The sequence below is a fragment of the Hyperolius riggenbachi genome, chromosome 4 (assembly GCF_040937935.1).
Source record: "Hyperolius riggenbachi isolate aHypRig1 chromosome 4, aHypRig1.pri, whole genome shotgun sequence".
In the NCBI taxonomy this organism is placed as follows: domain Eukaryota; kingdom Metazoa; phylum Chordata; class Amphibia; order Anura; family Hyperoliidae; genus Hyperolius; species Hyperolius riggenbachi.
The window spans coordinates 44,698,743-44,716,972 of NC_090649.1; the positions used below are offsets into that span (position 1 = coordinate 44,698,743).

The 18,230-nt window shown below is 45.0% G+C and overlaps 1 protein-coding gene across 3 annotated transcripts in view; it reads right to left on the bottom strand.

The window, feature by feature from the left end:
* The window catches only part of LOC137571191 (cytochrome P450 2C44-like), a 78,951-nt gene extending 63,314 nt beyond the window's left edge, over window positions 1-15,637 (bottom strand). Inside the window, exon 1 of one of the 3 annotated variants that reach the window (XM_068280013.1) lies at window positions 15,475-15,637. The gene's annotated coding sequence lies outside the window, so the exon portion shown is untranslated. Of the gene's footprint in view, window positions 1-2,616; window positions 2,838-15,474 lie in introns of those variants that run through there. The other 2 variants (XM_068280012.1, XM_068280014.1) reach the window with 2 other exon arrangements.
* Between the last annotated feature and the right edge of the window lie 2,593 nt (window positions 15,638-18,230).

Here is an 18,230-nt window from a genome sequence, read left to right on the forward strand (position 1 = left end):
CCTGGGGGTCGCTGTCTCTAACCTGGGGGTCGCTGTCACTATCTAACCTGGGGGTCGCTGTCACTATCTAACCTGGGGGTCGCTGTCTCTATCTAACCTGGGGGTCCCTGTCACTATCTAACCTGGGGGGTTGCTGTCACTATCTAACCTGGGGGGGTCGCTGTCACTATCTAACCTGGGGGTCGCTGTCACTATCTAACCGGGGGGTCGCTGTCACTATCTAACCAGGCGGTCGCTGTCACTATCTAACCGGGGGGTCCCTGTCACTATCTAAACTGGGGGTCCCTGTCACTATCTAAACTGGGGGTTCATGTCACTACACACACTGGGGGTCGCCAGTCACTAACTGAACTGGGAGCTCCTGTCACTACCTGAACTGGGGGGCACCTGTCACTACCTAAACTGGGGGCTCCTGTCACTACCTAAACTGGGGGGCACCTGTCACTACATACACTGGGGGCTCCTGTCACTACTTAAACTGGTGGGTACCTGTCACTACCTAAACTGGGGGGCTCCTGGCACTACCTAAACTAGGGGGCACCTCTCACTACCTAAACTATCTAGGCCAACCAGCCCAGAATCACTGGCAAAAAGGCCACAGCATCACCACCAGTCAGGCCAGCATTTAATTCAACCAGCCAGCCCAGCCACAGCTTCGCCGCCAGCCAGCCCAGCCACAGCATCACCGCCAGTCAGGCCACAGCAGGCCTTCCAGCCCACACATCATCCCCAATCCAGACAAAAATAGTATTGCCAGCCAGGCACAGCAGCCAGTAGAGGAGAATTCAGAAGCCAGGTGAGAGGTGTCTACCATATTAAGGGGGCATTCTGCCCATTTATGTGAAATGCTGTCTATTTATGTGCCTCATGACTGCTGAATTTGTCTTGTTGGGGGCCTCATGGTTACTGGATTTGTCTTGTTGGTGGCCTCATGATTGCTGAATTTGTCTTGTTGGGGGCCTCATGATTTGTTGGGGGCCTTAAGATTGCTGAATTTGTCTTGCTCGGGGCCTCATGATTGCTGAATTTGTCTTGTTGGGGGACTCATGATTTATTGGGGGCCTCAAGATTGCTGAATTTGTCTTGTTGGTGGCCTCATGATTGCTGAATTTGTCTTGTTGGGGGCCTCATGATTTGTTGAGGGCCTCAAGATTGCTGAATTTGTCTTGTTGGGGGCCTCATGATTGCTAACTGCGAGACTATGGGAAAAGCAGAATCATCATCATATGAGACAATAGCATTAAACCTACTTTTTTTTAGCTTTTTAAAACAGAAAATAAAACTGGGGGGTTCTAAAAAAAATACATTTTTCAGGAGTAGGATGGATGAAATTGTTTATCTTCACAGTTTATTTTCAACTTGGATTTTCCATAATGTTCATGTATGAGTTAAAATGTTTGTATTTAGTTTAAATTGCTGTTGGCACTTTGCGATTGATAAGTGACTTTTCGCCACCACTGTCCTAATCTAATGTCCCACCATTGCTAAGTTCATGTAAACTTGTCTCCACCCGTGACCACACCCACATTTTGGTCTATGACCACACACATTTTTCGCGCAACGAAGCCCCAATTATTGGGGGGGGGGTGACTGTGGATAATCAGCACCGGGTGCCAAATACCCTAGGTATGCCACTGCCTCATAGTGAGTGGCGTGCCCCCTCTTGATATTATATGCCCCACTCTCCCCTGGCTGGCCCTGAGATTTGAGTGTGGAGGGGGGGGGGGGGCGCCACAGGTTTTCTTGCCTGGAGTGACAAAGTGGCTAGAAACACCCCTGGTGGCACTACTGTCCTGAGCAGAGCCGGGACAAGGTCCTCCAGCACCCAAGGCTGAGACACCAAAGTGCGCCCCTCCATCCCTCCCACCCCAGCCGTCACACACTGATTGCTATTAGACTAAGAGGCGCCACAGGGCCCACTACCTCCCCAACACCTTAATATCTAGTTATATGGCTTGCAGTCACTGCCATGTATCCCCTTTTCTTATTTCTTTCTGCTTCAAACACAATTAGGAATGACAGCTGAATGAATTCTGCGCCCCCTCCTACACTGCGCCCTGAGGCTGGAGCCTCTCCAGCCTATGCCTCGGCCCGGCCCTGGTCATGAGTGAGGAGGAATGGAGTGGCTGAGGGTGAGCAGAGTGTTAGTCACAGACTTACAGCCAGCCAGTGTGTTATTGTGTTGAGCTGCAGCATGTCATGTGAGAACATTAAATGAAGAAGAGTAAATTGTGGGATGCTGTGCGATCATTCTCAATTAATTTAGGCAGCAAAGCGTCTAGAACTGGCCCTGCAAGCTGCTTGGTTACGCCAATCCCAAGTAGCTGTAGTTTACTTACTATATCAGAAGATCACTACATCAGAATTAGTCATACATTGTAAGTTCATGCAGGCGCATGGCCGGGGCGGGACCTGGGGACTGTGTTTACAACAGCCAGAGGCTCACTATGTCAGAGTTTACTGTAATGATATTCTACTGTGTATTCTTCTTCTAAAGTATGGGTCGAACAAAGTGAACACAGCTTCAACTTCCCTGCACCCGGACCTAGATAAATCACCTTCATGTGTATAGAGCTAATCTAACCATCCCTTAGGGAGGCCCCTCAGTCTACTTACAGTTCTGCAGGGCAGAGAGAGTGCTGCAAGCTGATCTGAGCCTCCCTTGTGTGTGTTTCCGCTGCCACTTCCTGCATCTCCCTGAAGTCGTCTGCTGCTGCTGCTGGGATATGAGCCTCGCCTTATATGTACTGATTATTATTGTGTTACGCTGCTGGAGGAATCTATGTGCTTGCCCGGAAATCGGTCACTGTGATAGACGAGTTTAGTCCGAAGAGCAAATACCGAAGCGATAGCCTTCTGCTTAGTGTAGATCCTTCTGCTTCCTGTAATATGCTGTGTTGTGTTTTGTTATTTGACACTAGGACATTTTACTGCATGTAGTCTTCCAGCTCTGTAATATGTAAACTCTGCATGCAGGTTTGTTACTTAACCAGTTCACTACTGAGGGGGTTCTCCCCTTATGGACCAGAGCAATTTTCACCTTTCAGTGCTCCTCCCATTCATTCGCCAATAACTTATTTACCACTTATCATAACAAAATGATCTATAACTTATCTGATATTTATTTATTGTATTTGTAAAACGCCAACATGTTACGCAGGGCTGTTCTAATAAATTAAAATGATACATGATAATAAATATTCTATAAATTAAGCTTTCTTTGGGTGGTACATTTTGCTAAGAATCATTTCATTCTAAATGCATTTTAACGGGAATAATAAGAAACAAATAATCCATTATTTCTCAGTTTTTGGCCATTATAGTTTTAAAATAAAACGTTCTAATGTGGATAAAAGCCACACATTTGATTTGGCAATTTGTCCTGGTTATTGCAACGTTTAACAAGTTACTGCACCAAGTGCAATTAATCTACATCCTGCAGGACTTCATCTGAAGTCCCAGGGGTATAGATATTCATCTACCGCTGGTGTACCCTACTGCTTGCTCCTGCACTTGCTCCTGCACATGTTCTCGTTGCCACCCACTGTAAGGCCACATACACACATCAGACCATAGTCTTTTGAAAATGAAAGATCACAGACCAATTTTACCCCCTTCCATGTAGTATGAGAGCCATACCTACACAGTCTTTTCTATGGAGCTGAACTCCCCATCAGACAGAAATCTTTGCAAGATGCTGCACACACAGATGCTGTACAGACACAAAAGATCAGTATCTGCAAAAGATCTGTTCCTGCCAAAGATCCGTTCCTGCAAAATGCATTCATAGCCTATGAGATCTGCAGATCATCATACACACCTTGTTTAACTGACATTCATCTGCAGATCAGACAATCATCTGCAGATCTGAAAATCCATCCTGGTGGATGTGATCTGCAGATGAATGTCTGTTAAACAAGGTGTGTATGAGATCTGCAGATATCATAGACTATGAATGCATTTTGCAGGAACGGATCTTTTGCAGATACTGATCTGTTGCATGTGTACAGCATCTTTGTGTGCAGCATCTTGCAAAGATTTCTGTCTGATGGGGAGTTCAGCTCAATAGAATAGACTGTGTAGGTATGGCTCTAATACTACATGGAAGGGGGACAATTGGTCTGTGATCTTTCATTTTCCAAAGACTATGGTCTGATTTGTGTATGAGCCTTTAGTGCAAAAGGGGCCTAAAGGACAACTGAAGTGAGAGTGATATGGAGATTGTCATATTTATTTCCTAAACAATACCAGTTGCATGGCAGCTCTGCTGGTCTATTTGGCTGCAGTAGTGTCTGAATAACACCAGAAACAAGCATGCAGCTAATCTTGTCAGATCTGACAATAATGCCAGAAACACCTGATCTGCTGCATGCTTGTTCAGGGGCTATAGCTAATAGTATAATGCTACGTACACACATGCGACAACGATCGTTCGTTGAGGACGACGAACGAACTTTTAATTGACGAAAGAACGACCGAAGTAAAGTTAGTTGTAAAAAGTGTGTAACGATCACATCGTTAGAACGAACGTTACACCACGTAAAAGCACTTAATGCGCCTGCGCATAAAATTGTAAAGTTCCTTGGAGAAAAAGTGAAATACGCATGTCCAGCCTGGTACGAACGATCGTTTCCAACGATGTACCACTTTTGCTAACGATCGTCGGTGGTAAAAATCCGCCAAGACAGAACTTTGTTTTGTAGCGATTTGCCTCGTTCGTCGTTTGCCTTAATAGTCGTTGGTTCGTTTTTTGTAACGATCGTCGTTGGTAAAGATCGGGGAACGATCGTTACAAACGACTATAGTCGCATGTGTGTACGCACCTTTAGAGGCAGAGGATCAGCAGGATAGCCAGGAAACTGGTGTTGTTTGAAAGGAAATAAATATGGCAGCCTGCATATCAGAATCAGAATCCTTTATTGTGCCAAGTACAAACAGGAGGTTGTACCCGGAATTGGTTTGGGCTCATGCAGGTTCTTAAAGGATGGGGGGGGGGGGGGGGGGGGGGTAATAATGCCCGAAAGCCAAGAGCCGAGGCTGCCATACTACGGCGCCACCAGTTGCACTTGGCAGTCATCTGTCATCCCTAAGGCTACTTACACACCAAGACGTTGCGTTTTAGGGGAAGTTATGGTCGCATAACGTGCCCCTAACGCAACGTCTGGTGCTCTTAGATGTGGACGTCAGAGTGAGCCGCGTTGTGCAGCTCACTCTGGCGTCTGTGATGCCGTGATGTGTACTCTTGGACGCATGCGCCATCACGTGGTCCTGCCAGCCAATCGCCGCACAGAGCGGCGCTCCAGGAAGTAAACACTGCACGTCACACCGTGCAGTGAATATTAATTAGCCATGTGGCTGGCTGAGGAGGAGGAGGGAAGACCTCCTCCTCCAACACTACTGAGCATGTGCGCACAGTCTAACTCGGCTTAGCCGCGCATAACGCCGTAGCATGCAGCACATTCAACTGACGTCCTGCGTTACACTGTAACGCAACGTGGGCACTGTGAACAGCCCATTGATTTTTCATTACTGTGCGGTGGGCTGCGTTACAGGCTGCACTAACGTGCGCCTGTAACGTCTCACTGTGAAAGCAGCCTAAGGAGACATGGGGGGGGGGGCAGAGGGAGGCGAAGGTTCAGCAGTGATGAGACAGTTCTTCGTGGCTGACACTGCTAAGGATATTGATTGCTGACATTTGGCATCTGGCGGTGCTGGCCGAGGTGTTCCAGTTCAGGAGGTGCAGTACTGTTCTTTTCTGTGGCGGGTCCCGACTCCTGGACAGCATTCAGCAGGGCTGGTCAAGATAATCTGGCTGTCACAGAAGCATCCGGCGACAAGTTTTCCCGATCAGCATGGTGTCTTCCTACCACAGTGGAGCCCCGACCTCCTGGGTAGCAGCGGTGGACTCCACTCGGCCTATCCCTGTACAGACAGTGGACCCAGGCAGCAGCAAGGTGGAAAAACTCCAGATCCCGGACTCCCCACGACCCGCACCAGCGTCTCAGGCTACACCGGACCACATTGCACACCTTCAGGGGGAAAACAAGGTGAATTGGTAGGGAGAAGGGAAGCAAAACAAGAAAAAGCCAGAATCCTGTGGCCATGGCTGCCAATTAAGGCGCCATCTTTCTGAACGGCAGTTTCACTTCCCTCTCACTTCACTTGTCCATTACCACTCACCTCTCCAGCCGGTGCTTTCCTTCCTCTGTGCTGCAGTCATTTCCTGCTGGCTGTAATGACCCCATGAACTAGCACTTTACATAAGTGCGTACATGCTTCCGGGTCACTACATGCACCTTGAGATGACGGCAGGACAGAGGAAGAAGTGTGCCTGATGGAGAGGTGCGTGTCAGCTCAAAGGGCTTTTTTTCCATTAGGGAATGGTTCATGCAGGCGACTGTTGGGCATCCCGCAGTGTCTCGGACAAATGCTTTTCTGCCAGTGCGCGTTTGTTTTTTTCTGCACAGAAAAGCATTCGGCGGATTTCAATGGCTTTCTGCGACAATCTGCATTTGTCACCCCCATAGGGGACACGGAGATGTGGCGGTAAGCAACCCTGGAAGCTTCATATTGGTCCAGGGTCAGCTGAAACGACGGGAAAAATCTTAAGTCGGAATACAGCATTCGCGCAAACGAAGGTAAAAGTACAGAACAAGCACTGCCATTCACTTGTATGGGCAGAGCTTAACCGACGAGCCTCGCAATCGCCCCATGTGAACCAGCCCTAAGAGTAGCAAAGCGGTTCAGTGGCCTCTGGGAATATGTTTGTTTCAGCAGGGAGTTCACAGGTCGGAAAAAAGGGCTTGTCTCACCCCCACACACATCCAATCTCGAAAAAGCAGCTATATAGCAAACAAACAACACAACGTTTTGGTAACCCCTGAGAATATGTACCAATAAAATTGTAATTTCATTCATAAAGTTTGAATTTGTTTGGAGCTGCTTTTTAGAGTAGGAAACACAATTGCAATCCTGGTGTACATAGCAATTGCGCTGCATTTGGAATTTCCAACAGAAGAAGAAAATAAGGCCAGGAAAATATTTTGAATCAACGAAAAATCCCATATTTGCTATATGATTTTCAAAAGCTTCTATAAGAGGCAATCACACAAAAAGTCCTTCAGGCATGACGATTGTGATGGGGAAAAATTGCATCACACCTGCAGCACACCAATTATTACTTAGGCCCAGTGCACACCAAAACCGCTAGCAGTACCACAATGCGCTAGCGGTTTTGGGAGCTGATTTCAGAGCGATTCTAGGTATGTTTAGAGAGGTTTTCTAAACATGCCTAGTGGTTTCGGGTGCGTTTTTGTGTAGCAGATTACACATATTGTTACAGTAAAAGCTGTTACTGAACAGCTACTGTAACAAAAATGCCTGGCAAACCGCTCTGAACTAGCGTTTTTCAGAGCGGTTTGCGTTTTTCCTATACTTTACATTGAGGACGAAACGCTTCCGAAAACCGCAAACGCGCAGCTGGAGGCGCGTTTGCGGCTTGGCAAAAACCTCAAACCGCCGGTGTGCACCATCCCATTGCAATACATTAGCCAAGCGTTTTTACAGGCGGATGCGGCCGGCGGATCGCTCCAAAAACTGTTCGGTGTGCACTAGGCCTTAGTATGTATATAGCGCTAAAATCTTCCACAGCACTGTACAGAGTATATTGTCTTGTAAGTAACTGTCCCTCAGAGGGGCTCACAATCGAATCCCTCCCATAGTCCTATGTCTATGTATGTATCATAGTCTGGGGCCAATTAAGGGTGGAAGCCAATTAACGTATCACCAGCATGTTTTTGGTATGTGGGAGGAAACCCATAGAGACATGGGGAGAACATACAAACATCATGCAAATAGTGCTCTGGCTGAGATTTAAACCGGGGACCCAGCAAGAGTGCTATCCACTATGCCACCACTAATGGACAATAATGAAAACATCCCTGCATGGTTTCCAATATTTTAAGTGTACCTTTTATTTTGCAATACAATTGCTTCGCAAAACAACTTAATGCTCTGCATGCAGCCCTGGGGAGAGCAGCATTAGCAGGAAGAGGAGGCAGGGGGGTGCACCTGGGGAAGCAATAGGAATTGATTTTTAATAGATTTTATTAGGACAACTGGAGTGAGAGGGATGCTATATCTATTTGCTTTTAAACAATACCAGTTGCATGGCAGTCCTTCTGGTCTATTTGGCTGCAGTAGTGTCTGAATAACACCAGAAACAAGCATGCAGCTAATCTTGTCAGATCTGACAATGCAGAGAGTACAGAATTATTAGGCAAGTTGTATTTTTGAGGAATAATTTTATTATTGAACAACAACCATGTTCTCAATGAACCCCAAAAACTCATTAATATCAAAGCTGAATATTTTTGAAAGTAGTTTTTAGTTTGTTTTTAGTTTTAGCTATTTTAGGGGGATATCTGTGTGTGCATGTGACTATTAGGCCTGAAACCCACTGAAATCCGCAAACGCAAAACGCAACCGCTAGCGTTTTGTCTGAGCGGTTTGCAAGCGGATTCATGCGCGTTTTCGGTCGCGTTTTGCAACAGTGTATTTTTTTGCTCATTGGTTGTGTAGCGTTTTGCGTTTCGCGTTTTTATCCTGATTGGTCCTGTGAATTATTTTTAATTTTGTTACAGTGTGCTGAACCGCAAAACGCTAGCAAAACTGCTCAGTTTAGGTTTTGCTGAGCGTTTCTGCTAGCGTTTCAATACTTTACATTGAAGCGCTAACGCTCCCAAAATGCTGCAGGTCCTGCGTTTGCGTTTCTGGGAAACGCAAACGCTCCTGAGGAAGTTGCCCCATCCATCAACATCAGCTGAGCGTTTTGGCAAAACGCTAGCGTATCGCAGCGCTGCCAAAATGCTCAAAAAAACGCTCTTGTGGGTTCCAGCCCTTACTGTGCATAATTATTAGGCAACTTAAGAAAAAACAAGTATATACCCATTTCAATTATTTATTTTTACCAGTGAAACCAATATAACATCTCAACATTCACAAATATACATTTCTGACATTCAAAAACAAAACAAAAGCAAATCAGTGACCAATATTGCCACCTTTCTTTGCAAGGACACTCAAAAGCCTGCCATCCATGGATTCTGTCAGTGTTTTGATCTGTTCACCATCAGCATTGCGTGCAGCAGCAGCCACAGCCTCCCAGACACTGTTCAGAGAGGTGTACTGTTTTCCCTCCTTGTAAATCTCACATTTTATGATGGACCACAGGTTCTCAATGGGGTTCAGATCAGGTGAACAAGGAGGCCATGTCATTAGTTTTTCTTCTTCTATACCCTTTCTTGCCAGCCACGCTGTGGAGTACTTGGACGCGTGTGATGGAGCATTGTCCTGCATGAAAATCATGTTTTTCTTGAAGGATGCAGACTTCTTCCTGTACCACTGCTTGAAGAAGGTGTCTTCCAGAAACTGGCAGTAGGACTGGAAGTTGAGCTTGACTCCATCCTCAGCCCGAAAAGGCCCCACAAGCTCATCTTTGATGATACCAGCCCAAACCAGTACTCCACCTCCACCTTGCTGGTGTCTGAGTCGGACTGGAGCTCTCTGCCCTTTACCAATCCAGCCACGGGCCCATCCATCTGGCCCATCAAGACCCACTCTCATTTCATCAGTCCATAAAACCTTAGAAATATCAGTCTTGAGATATTTCTTGGCCCAGTCTTGACGTTTCAGCTTGTGTGTCTTGTTCAGTGGTGGTCGTCTTTCAGCCTTTCTTACCTTGGCCATGTCTCTGAGTATTACACACCTTGTGCTTTTGGGCACTCCAGTGATGTTGCAGCTCTGAAATATGGCCAAACTGGTGGCAAGTGGCATCCTGTTTGGCTGACGAGCACCTGCTGACCACTTAAATGTAGCTGGATGCATGTACTGCTGTGTTCTATTGCTTGTGTGTGTTGCAAGTGGCATCTTGGCAGCTGCACGCTTGACTTTTCTCAGTTCATGGGCAGTTATTTTGCGCCTTGGTTTTTCCACACGCTTCTTGCGACCCTGTTCGGCCGGCACAAGTCCAATGGTCCCAGCTGTCTTCTTCTCTGCTCCGGGCTCCAGACCGTTCCTGCAGCTACTGAACTTCCTGTCCAGGGGAAGCTTAAACAGTGGAGGGCACTCTACTGTTTAAACTTCATGTCGGGACAGGAAGTTCTGTGTAGCTGCAGCCGGTCCGGAACCCAGCGCGGAAAGTAGACAGCGGGGACCAGGGGACTCACGCCGGTCGGAACAGGTAATGTATACCCGCTGTATTGCGTCGGGCATTTAAACGCAGCTATCGATGCACTCCCGATCCCCGACGATCGAGAAAAATCTTCCGCACGGACGGATCGACGGGAATCGACGGGAATGATCGGTTTCGGATGGAAATCGATCGTTCTGTGAGTGGTGTGCGCGGCGATTTCACAGCCGATTCGATCACTGTGGAGACTTCATGGGAAAATCGTTAGGTGTATGGGCCCCTCTACATAGAGGTGGTAAAATTGGCCAATCAAAACTGGATGTGTGTGCTAGGCTTAAATTTTGAGATAAAAACATGACAAATAATATGCAAACAACCCTAAAGGTGCCCACTAATGACACAATCTAGATTGTACAAGTTTACAAAACCCATGTAGTAGAAGGGTAAACTGAGTGGGTATACTTTAGGAAGTCCCTCATATTACATAGAGGTGGTAAGATACAAAGCTTGCATTATTAAAGCGGATCCGAGATGAAAAACTAACTATAATAAGTAACTTGTCTATATATCTTATCTAAAGTTTAGATAGTTTACACAGCAAATCTGGCCGCAAACAACTTCAACATTTTATGATTATTTATGCCTGTGATACAATGAGGGCAGCCATGTTCTGTTTGTCATTATTACACACAGGCAAGCTGATAGCATCTCCAGCCCTCAGCCTGTTAAAACTTTACTCTCCTCCCTTCCTCCCCCCTGCCTCTGAAATCTCTGGGTAGTAACCTCCTCCTCCTCCTCCTCCTCCTCGTCTTGCCCAGACTGAGCTCCCATAAGCCCTTGCTACATGGAGCTGAGAGTGCCAAGGCACTGGAGAAGTTGTGGGTGAGGCTTGTTTAGTTTATAGGGAATTAGAGTATTAAAACAAAACAAAAAAAGTATTTGGCTTGAGGAATGCCCTATAAACAATAGGAAAGGAGCACAATTATGCAATGAGTAAAAGTGTATCTCGGAACCTCTTTAAACTAGTCTGTACATATTTATTTATGTGCAATCTAAGATAATAGAGTAGCAGTAGAGCCTACAGCATTAGAGTCTGAAGAAGACTTTTTAGCCAAAAACGTACTCTTTTTTTTTTTTTTTTTTTTTTTTAAGGACTGTAGTGAGAAGAATATGGAGGCTGCCAAATGTATTTCCTTTTTAAACAATACCAGTTGCCTGGCAGCCCTGCATGCAGCTAATCTTGTCAGATCTGACAATATATCAGACACACCTGATCTGTTGCATGCTTGTTCAGGGTCTAAGGCTAAAAGTATTAAAAGCAGAGGATAAGAGGGATAGCCAGGCAACTGGTATTGCTTAAAAGGAAATACGTATGGCAGCCTCCATATACATATATATTTGGGAACAATTTAGGTGCATTTGCAGAGGCATAACTGTAAATCATGAGACCCCCAGAAAAAACTTTGTTGGTACCCAACAATAATCAGACCTCTTCCCTTGAGTCCCTGTAGTGCCCTCACAGCCTGGGGTCCCCATCTTGGTAGGGTAATAAAACAATAGTGGCCACCATGACCTACATATCCATATCCATGTAGCCACAAAAATTGTACTGGAAAGAGGGGAGGGTAGTAGTTAAGGACTCCTTATACCACTGGGCCCCCCGCCATTAACAGTGTAAGAATGGCTGCTGTTTACATTTTCCAGTGAAATTTGTATTTGTCTCCGCCCCCTTTTTGGTTAAGGGGATAAAAAGTATCCTATACTTTATTCCAGGTAATGTACTAGGTGTGTGCCAAATTTCATTCAAATCCGTGCAGCCATTTTTGCGTGATCGAGTAACAAACATCCAAACATCCAAACTTTCACACTTATAATATTAGTGAACTGTTAATTGGTAAAAGCTTCCGAAGGGTAAACCACAGGAGTGCTGTAATTACAGCGCAGGAGATTTGGGCGCAGCCGGCGCCACCATAGGCCGTAATAGGAATTACGGCTATAGCAGCGCACAGGGAGTAACTTCGGTGCCGTCAGAAGATGGAGCTGAAGTTACATTTATCGGCCTCCAGCAATAGCTGGAAGCCAAATTACATAATTCCGCATTATCTACAGGGATGAGCAGAAACTACGCCAGTGCAAATTTATGCATCGTAGTTCGCATCTACGCATCGTAGTTTGTAGGTGCAGTTTCAAAACTATGCTTACGAATTTTTGCGTAGCGAAATACCACTATGCGTAGCTTACGCCCACTACGCGTAGTTAACATGTGTATTGCGTAGTCAACTACGAATGCGTTACTCGCGTCTAATTTTCCGTGTGCGATTGTATGCTTACAAATTTACGCATTGGAAAGGGGAATGTAGGCATAGAAGAGTTCACGATACAAGCATTTAAGAGGAATTAATGCGTATAATTTTCTGCATGTGGCCATAAGCATTTGCATACAATACGCTTCGCACTATGTGTAATTGCGTATTTTAAAGCGTATTCTACGAAATGCATGCAAAGCGAATATTTGATTTCAAAGCTGTAGTTTGGCGAAGCGTAATTGTGTAAAACTTCACGTAGTTCCAGCGTAGCGAAGTTGCCTGACTATGACCATCCCTAATTATCTAAGTGGACCTGGAGGGGGAATAGTATTTAACGCCGCCTTACCGGCTGTATCCTGCACTCAAGTCTCCCAACGCCGATTTTATATGTATCCAAACCACAGTCCCAAAACAATGGCAAGGTATGTTTGTGATAATCAAGGCCGGATTTTTTTTGCCACTAGGCCAAGTATATTGGGGCCCCACTTTCATTCTTTGTGCCGCCCCCACATCCATACATACCATCCCTGTACTGTATACCCTTTCTTTCTTGTTCAAGTGCCCCCTTGTGCTGTATACCCCCCCCCCCCCCCCAAGTCCCAGGCCTTGGTGGCCTTTCCAGAAATCCGGCCTTGGTGATAATTGTGCTTTCACACTTTGGCCCAGTGCACACCAAAACCGCTAGCAGATCGTCAAAACGCTAGCGGTTTTGGGAGCAGAGAGCAGATATTTGGCCGGGTGCACACCAAGCGGATTTTGTATGCGATCCACCAGCCGCATCAGCCAGTGAAAACGCTTGGCTATTGTATTTCAATGTGTGGTGCACACCGGCGGTTTGAGGTTTTTTAGCAAACCGCAAACGCGCAGCAGGAGGCGCGTTTGCGGCTTGGCAAAAACCTCAAACCGCCGGTGTGCACCATCCCATTGCAATACATTAGCCAAGCATTTTTCCAGGCGGATGCGGCCAGCGGATCACTCCAAAAACCGCTCGGTGTGCACTGGGCCTAACTCTGCCATGCCTATATACATTGGCTATCATTCGTAAAAAAAAAATCTGTGCGGGAAAATACCGCATTTGGTAGTTTAGACTTCTGTGTCTGTGTCTGTGTCATTCATAAAAATGTTTACAGTTGTGATACAAGTTTGGTGTTTTCCCGAACTAGGCAGGCGGTGGGCTAGCGGTATGTTTGTGTAACATCAGAAGCTGCCGAGTTGATACATTTTCTCCTCCAGAGACAGCGTTACTATAGAAGAGGCAGCCCCAGCATCCGTTTACATGTGCATTTTTTAAAAACTTTCTCTCCTTGCCCTGAATCTGTGCTGAATCTGTCTATTAGTCTTTCTAAACAATCTATTTAATTGCCCCAACTTAGAGGAACTTCAAAAAAATGTTACACATGCAGACTTTCTGATGTGAAATATATCTGAAAACAGGTACTGAAGGGGTTAAAAAACACAGCCTTGGTATTCCGGAATGCCTTTTTTTGCTCTGCTCTTGCTGCAGCTGCTGCTTGGGAGGTCTGTCTCATTAGCTTAGCTGTTCTCCGCATGGTTATCGATACTTCAAAGGGAGCGGTAATCTCCGTGCTGACACCGCTTGCTCAAATCTTTATGAATTGATTTATGGTGACATTTATTAACATAATCACCGCAGAAGACGGTAATTTATCGCTCTGCTCAGGAATGTCAGCTTTTCATGCGGAAACAGCTTTTATGAATGGGCACTTTGCTAAGTGCTCTGTAAATTCAGTTGTTTTCAGCATTTCTGCATGCGGAAATGCTTTATGAATGATAGGCACATTGTGTCACTAGTGCACAGTGTCATCCAACCTTAAACACTGCCATCAGAGGCATTACTACAAGGGAGCAGCCCCTGTGACTGCAGAGGGACCCAGAGCTGTAAGGGGGCCCCAACTACTACTCCGCTCCCTCTGATAAAGGTGTCCATTCTTCACATCAGGGGTTTTGGGGCTACACTTGTTATGGTTATGAACATTATGATAGCCACATTTGTTTCAGGAACCTTGAAAATGGGCCTCAAGGCTGTGAGGGTTAATAGGGGTAGGCAAAGAAAGAGGTGTGAATGTTGGGGGGCCCTTTCAAAGTCTTTCTGGGGGCCTCCATGATGAGTAGTTATTGCCATGTTGCTTTTCTAAAAATATTATCAGCATCTCACACTTTTTCCTACTAAATAGGTTTATTTTTGCTGAAGAGCTTCTCTTCTACTCTGCAGATCACAAAGGGCCGGGCCCTGGGCGGCTTCTGTCCCCGGGAGTGGCTGGACATTGAAGAGGGGCTGCTTCATATGGAAGGGGGGGCTGCGGATATATATAAAGATGGGTAGCAAATGGGGAGTAGTGTGGAAGAAGGGAGCTGTACACGAAAGAAAGGGGCTACTGTGCATGTATGTTACGCATGAAAGAGGGGGCTGCCCATTCAATGGTTGCTGCACATGAAAGGGTGGGGGAGCACAATTATCTGATTAATAGTGCATTTTACTCTGGGATAAATGTACATTTTATATGTATGTGTTTTAAACATTACAGATTTTTATGATAGTGGTCCTTTAAAGTGGACCTGAACGCAGAATGTCCTCTCTGCTCTAAAACATATACAACAGCCAACAACATGATAACCTTTAGGCCTCTTTCACAGTAGGACATTGCGTTTTGATGCGGTGTTAAAGTCGCAACGCAAATTACAACGCTACACCCCCAAAAAGTCGCAACGCAGCTTAATGCCCCATAATCATCGCATACAGTAGAGAATACAGGCAATGAAAAGTCATTACTGAGCATGTGCAAAAAGTCCAACGCAGCTAATAACGTGTATAATGCACTGCATGCAGCACTTTCACTTAAAGGGGCACTATGGTAAAAAAAAAATTAAATATGTGCAAACATAAACAAATAAGAAGTATGTTTTTTCCAGAGTAAAATGAGCCATGAACTATTTATCTCCTATGTTGCTGTGACTTACAGTAGATAGTAGAATTCTGACAGGAGTGACAGGTTTTGGACTACTCCATCTTTTCATAGGGGATTCTCAGCAAAGCTTTTATTCTTTATAAAGATATTCCCTTAAAAATGATGCTGGCCAGCTTCCCTGCTCGCTACACGGTGTTTTGACAGTTAGACGGAGCAACTGCCATTCACTAAGTGCTTTTGAAAATAAATAAATCCCTGAGTATCCCCTATGAAGAGATGGACTAGTCCAAAACCTGTCACTTCTGTCAGATTTCTACTACCTACTGTAAGTGACAGCAATATAGGAGAAAAGTAATTTATGGCTCATTTTACTCTGGAAAAAACGTACTTCTTATTTGTCTATGTTTGCACATATTTTAAATTTTACATTTTTTTTGCCATAGTGCCCCTTTAGCGTGCAGCGTTAGTCACCAATGCAACGTGTGCAATGTGAATAGGACATTGATTCTTCATTGCATTATTTGTTATTCTGTGTTAAATGTTGATTTAACGTGTGACTTTAACGTTGCAGTGTGGAAGAGGCCTAAAACATAAAACATTTCTTTGTTCCAGCTGATACAAATGCTAAAATAAATCTGCACAGTTTCTACTTCCTGATTCATAAAAGCAGACTTATTGTTAACATCCCGTGCTTTCAAATGGGCTTATCTGCCATCTCTGCCATAGGCAGTCATGTGACACAGGGGAGAGATCAAATTACAACTTGTGATTAGACACAAATGAGGGGGAATTAAACAGGTTACACTCTCTAAATACATACAGGGTGCATTCCTCTATGTATTTCTTCAGTCCTATGCAAGAGTTCATGTCCACTTTAAGTTTCTAATGAAAGCTTAATTGCAATTAGTTATCACTATGAGCTTGCAGTAAACAATGATTAGCAAAGTAATATAAGTGGTAAATTACACATCCATTTTAATAGTGTACTTTAATCTTTATCTGGATTGTCTTTTATGCATATGCACTGAATACTATAAAAATATATCTCGAAGCATTTATGCTTAAAGTGAACCAGAGACGAAGCACCCTCATGTATTTTACCATATATATCAGTGGGAACATTAGAGAAAACCCCTACCCTGCTCTCTGTTTCATTCTGCACTGCACAGCTTGTTTCTTATCAGACCTGATAAAATCCCCGACTGAGCATTCAGTCTGGCTTTGCTATAATGACTCAGCTATAATGATTCCTGAGCAGAGCCAGCAGGGGGCAAGCTTGGACTTAAAAAGACATGAGAAAACACAGACTCAGCTATAATGATTCCTGAGTAGAGCCAGCAGGGGGCAAGCTTGGACTTGAAAAGACACCAGCGAACACAGACTGAGCTATAAATATTACTGAGTAAAGCCAGACTTAATGCTCAGTCAGGGATTTTATCAGGGCTGATAACAAGCAGGCTGAGCAGTGAAGAATGAAACAGAGAGCAGGGTAGGTGTTTTCTCTAATGTTCCCACTGATATATATGGTAAAATACATGAGGGTGCTTCGTCTCTGGTTTACTTTAAAAATAAACTCTACAAGGGATGCCCTTACTGGGTTTGTTGACACCTCCTTTGGCTTTTATTTAAAAAGGACCATTATCGGAAAAAATGTTAAAATTTAAATTCATGAAAAAACACATAAATAAGAAGTATATTTCTTCCTGAGTAAAATGAGCCATAAATTACTTTTCTCCTACGATGCTGTCACTTACAATAGGTAGTAGAAATCTGACAGAGCCGACAGGTTTTGGACTAGCCCATCTCCTCATGAGGCATTGCCAGGGCTTTCTTTATTTTGAAAAGCACTTAGCAAACGGCAGTCTCTCTGTCCAACTGCCAGAATAGTGTGCACACAGGTAGGGGGGGGGCGTGGCTGCATCTTTATATAGATCCTTTCCAGGGAGTGCTCTTGTGAAGAATAAATGAAATACTGAGAATCGCCCATGAAGAAATGGACAAGACAAAAACCTGTCCGTTCTATTTCTGTTATCTACTGAAAGTGACAGCAACATAGCAGAAAAGTAATTTATAGCTCATTTTACTCTGGAAGAAAAATGTAGGCCCCGTTCATATCACGGAACGCAGGCGCGTTCCGTTCATAACACAACGCACAGGAACGCACGTCATGTGCGTCTCTGTGCGTTGCGTGGCTGATCCCATTCACTGAAAGTGAATGGGACAGCCGCGCGTTTTGCTAAGAAACGCGTGCAGCATGCGTTCCCGGACCGCACAGGTCTGGAACACATGCAGTGTGAACATCAGACAGTGCACTCTATGCACTGTCTGATGTCGTGCGTGTCGGCCTCCTGCACGCGTTCCCGAAACGCGGATGGGAACGCGTGCAATGTGAACGGGGCCTTATTTGTTTACAAAGTATTTAACATTTTTGCGACAGTGGTCCTTTAAGGTGCCCATCAATGATTTAATCTCTGGATCGATCGAGTGTCCAATCCGACTATTGTGATAGAATGTTCATTCATCGTTGATCGGAACCATTAATGGCACCCAATCCGATCTGAATTGATGGTACAGTTGATTTTTCATAAGATTGTATGGTTAATGGGCACCTGCAGATCTCTGTGTATTGTATATGTAGTGCCTATTTCCACTACACTACATGCAGATTGGATGCAGAAAAACTGACTGCAATGAATGCCTATGGGAAATCTGCATCAGAAGAATCGCGTTTAGTGGAAACAGGCCCATAGGCATTCATTGGAGTCAGTTTTTCTGCATAGTGGAAACAGGCCCTTAGTGTTTTCCAAC